This window comes from Arachis stenosperma, chromosome 4, assembly GCF_014773155.1.
Source record: "Arachis stenosperma cultivar V10309 chromosome 4, arast.V10309.gnm1.PFL2, whole genome shotgun sequence".
Classification (NCBI taxonomy): Eukaryota; Viridiplantae; Streptophyta; class Magnoliopsida; order Fabales; family Fabaceae; genus Arachis; species Arachis stenosperma.
This window is the reverse complement of record NC_080380.1, coordinates 51,407,441-51,411,765: the sequence shown is the minus strand read 5'-3', so window position 1 is coordinate 51,411,765 and position 4,325 is coordinate 51,407,441. Positions and strand designations below refer to the sequence as shown.

At 34.4% G+C, this 4,325-nt stretch overlaps 1 non-coding gene across 1 annotated transcript; it reads left to right on the top strand.

Moving 5' to 3' along the window:
- The first annotated feature begins 1,350 nt into the window (after positions 1 to 1,350).
- LOC130978307 (small nucleolar RNA R71) lies at positions 1,351 to 1,458 on the top strand. Its single transcript, XR_009085958.1, has one exon. It is a non-coding gene; the product is annotated as a small nucleolar RNA R71 (small nucleolar RNA).
- Positions 1,459 to 4,325: the final 2,867 nt, after the last annotated feature.

Here is a 4,325-nt window from a genome sequence, read left to right as displayed (position 1 = left end):
ATTAGCAGGAATGTAAAGGCCTTCAACCTTCACCAACACGTCCTCTACCAATCCATAAGCTTGTCTTACTGACTTGTCTGCCAATTGTAATGAGAATAAGGCAGGCTGTACCTCAATGATCCCCAGTTTCTCTATTACAGAGAGTGGCATAAGATTTATGCCTAACCCTAGGTCACACAGAGCTTTCTCAAAGGCCATACTGCCTATGGTATAGGGTATTAAGAATTTCCCAGGATCTTGTTTCTTTTGAGGTAAAGTTTGCTGAACCCATGTATCAAGTTCACTAATGAGCAAGGGAGGTTCACCTTCCCAAGTCTCATTACCAAATAACTTGGCATTCAGCTTCATGATGGCTCCTAGATATTGAGCAACTTGCTCTCCAATTACATCTTCATCCTCTTCAGAGGAAGAATAATCTTCAGAGCTCATGAATGGCAGAAGGAGATTTAATGGAATCTCTATGGTCTCTATATGAGACTCAGATTCCTTTGGATCCCCAATAGGGAACTCCTTCCTGCTTGAAAGACGTCCCATGAGATCTTCTTCATTGGGATTCGCGTCCTCTCCCTCCTTCTTGCATTCGGCCATGTTGAGTATATCGATGGCCTTGCACTCTCTCTTTGGATTCTCTTCTGTATTGCTTGGGAGAGTACTAGGAGGGGTTTCAGTGACTTTCTTACTCAGCTGGCCCACTTGCGCCTCCAAATTTCTAATGGAGGATCTTGTTTCACTCATAAAACTTAAAGTGGCCTTAGACAGATCAGAGACTAGATTAGCTAAATTAGAAGTGCTTTGCTCAGGATTCTCTGTCTGTTGCTGAGAAGATGATGGAAAAGGCTTGCTATTGCTGAGCCTAGTTCGTCTACCATTATTAAAGCCTTGCTGAGGCTTTTGTTGATCATTCTATGAGAAATTTGGATGATTTCTCCATGATGAATTGTAGGTGTTTCCATAAGGTTCACCTAAGTAATTTACCTCTGCTATTGCAGGGTTATTAGGATCATAAGCTTCTTCTTCAGAAGATGCCTCTTTAGTACTGTTGGATGCATTTTGCCATCCATTCAGACTTTGGAAAATCATGTTGACTTGCTGAGTCAACATTTTATTCTGAGCCAATATGGCATTCAGAGCATCAATCTCAAGAATTCCCTTCCTCTGAGGCATCCTATTATTCACGGAATTCCTCTCAAAAGTGTATATGAACTGGTTGTTTGCAACCATGTCAATAAGTTCTTGAGCTTCTGCAGGAGTTTTCTTTAGGTGAATGGATCCACCTGCAGAATGGTCCAGTGACATCTTAGAGAACTCAGACAGACCATAATAGAATATACCCAGAATGGTCCATTCTGAAAGCATGTCAGAAGGACACCTTTTGGTCATCTGCTTGTATCTTTCCCAAGCTTCATAGAGGGATTCACCATCTTTTTGTTTGAATGTCTGAACATCCAATTTAAGCTTGCTCAGCTTTTGAGGAGGAAAGAATTTAGCCAAGAAGGTCGTGACCAGCTTATCCCAAGAGTCCAGGCTATTCTTAGGTTGTGAATCCAACCATGTTCTAGCTCTGTCTCTTACAGCAAAAGGGAAAAGCATGAGCCTGTAGACTTCAGGATCTACTCCATTCGTCTTTACAGTCTTACAGATCTGTAAGAACTCAGTTGAGGTTTTAGCTCAAAATTGTTTGCCCCAATGGTAGGAATTGAGATGCTTCTTCCATCAAACTTGGAAGTAGGTGTAGTATAATCACCAAGCATCCTCCTTGCATTATTGTTGTTAGGTTCGGCTGCCATCTCCTTCTCTTGTTCGAAAATTTCAGTAAGGTTGTTTCTGAATTGTTGTAATTTAGCTTCTCTTAGTTTCCTTTTCAGAGTCCTTTCAGGTTCTGGATCAGCTTCAACAAGAATGCATTTCTCCTTGTTCCTGCTCATATGAGAAAGAAGAGAACGGAAAAAGGAGGAGGAATCCTCTATGTCACAGTAAAGATGTTCCTTATTATTAGTAGAAGAAGAAAGGGAATAAGAAGAATGGAGAATCTAAACACAAGGGTAAGGATAGAGGTAGTGATTTGAGATGAAGAGAAGTGTTAGTGAATAAATAAATAAATAGAGAAAGATGAGAGAGAGAGGTTTTCGAAAACAATTTTGAAAAGGAGTTAATGATTTTGAAAATTAAGATAAGAAATAAAATTAAAATTAAAATTTAAAATAATTAATTAATTAAAAAAATAATTTTTGAAAAAGAGGGAGGTATTTTCGAAAATTAGAGAGAGAAAAGTTGTTAGGTGATTTTGAAAAGATAAGAAACAAACAAAAAGTCAAATAGTTAATTGAAAAAGATTTGAAAATCAAATTTGAAAAGATAAGAAGATAAGAAGATAAGAAGTTAGAAAAGATATTTTAAAATAAAAATTTTTGAAAAAAAGATAAAATTTTGAAAAAAGATATGATATAAAAGATAAAATAAAAAGATACGATTAAAAAGATATGGTTAAAAAAGATTTAATTTTTAAAATTAATTACTTAACTAACAAGAAACTAAAAGATAAGATTCTAGAATTTAAAGATTGAACCTTTCTTAACAAGAAAGTAACAAACTTCAAATTTTTGAATCAATCATATTAATTGTTAGCATAATTTTCGAAAATAAAGATAAAATTAAGAAAAGGATTTTTGAAAAATAATTTAAAAAAAAATAAATTTCGAAAATTAAATAAAAAATAAAAAAGATTTGATTTTTGAAAAAGTTTTGAAAAGATAAGATTTTTAAAATTTGAAAATTTGACTTGACTTACAAGAAACAACTAATTTTAAAATTTTTTGACTAAGTCAACCCAAATATTCGAAATTTTGAGAGAATAAAAAGGAAAAGATATTTTTTTATTTTTAAATTTTTAATTATGAGAGAGAAAAACACAAATATGACCCAAAATATGAAAATTTTGGATCAAACACATAATGCATGCAAGAACATTATGAATGTCAAGATGAACACCAATAACACTTTGAAGATCATGATGAACATCAAGAACATATTTTTGAAAAATTTTTGATGCAAAGAAAACATGCAAGACACCAAACTTAGAAATCTTTAATGCTTAGACAATATGAATGCATAAATGCGTATGAAAAACAACAAAGAACACAAAACAAGAAAACATCAAGATCAAACAAGAAGACTTAGCAAGAACAACTTGAATATTATGAAGAACACTATGAATGCATGAATTTTCGAAAAATGCAAGAAATAGTTTTAAAGCATGCAATTGACACCAAACTTAAAACATGACCCAAGACTCAAACAAGAATCACAAAATATTTTTGGTTTACTTATTTTTTTATGATTTTTTTTGTATTTTCTTTTATTTTTTCGAAAAAAAACATATAGGAAAAGAAATTAAGAGATTCAAAATTTTTAATAAGAATTCCAGGAATCTTTCAATGTTAGCCTAAAGCTCCAATCCAAGGGTTGGGCATGGCTTAATAGCCAGCCAGCTTTAGAAGATATAAATCAGGCATGCAACAGCTAATATTTTATCCAACTCCATATACATACCCATTATGTTGACAAGTGGAGGCCTCAATCCAAAAGGATTTGGATATGGCTTTACAGCCAGTCAGGCTTCAACATGTTACTATGAAACTCTAGAATTCATTCTTAAAAATTTTGGAATAATTTTCAAAAACAAAGGGAAAAATTTTGAAAAATATTTTTGAAAACTTTTTGAAAAGAAAATAAAAAAAGAAAATTACCTAATCTGAGCAACAAGATGAACCGTCAGTTGTCCATACTCGAACAATCCCCAGCAACGGTGCCAAAAACTTGGTGCACGAAATTGTGATCATCAACAATGGCGCCAAAAACTTGGTAGCGCTCTCAAACGTGAATCACACTTAGTCACAACTCCGCACAACTAACCAGCAAGTGCACTGGGTCGTCCAAGTAATACCTTACGTGAGTAAGGGTCGATCCCACAGAGATTGTTGGTATGAAGCAAGCTATGGTCATCTTGTAAATCTCAGTTAGGCGGATAGTAAATGTTATGGAGTTTTTGAATATTAATAATAAATAAGCAGAAAATAAAGATAGAGTTACTCATGTAATTCAATGGTGGGAATTTCAGATAAGTGTCTGGAGATGCTTGTCCCTGTTGGATCTCTGCTTTCCTACTGCCTTCCTTCAATCCTTCTTATTCCTTTCCATGGCAAGCTGTATGTAGGGCATCACCGTTGTCAATGGCTACATCCCATCCTCTCAGTTAAAAAGGTCCAAATGCTCTGTCACGGCACGGCTAATCATCTGTCAGTTCTCGATCATGTTGGAATAGAATC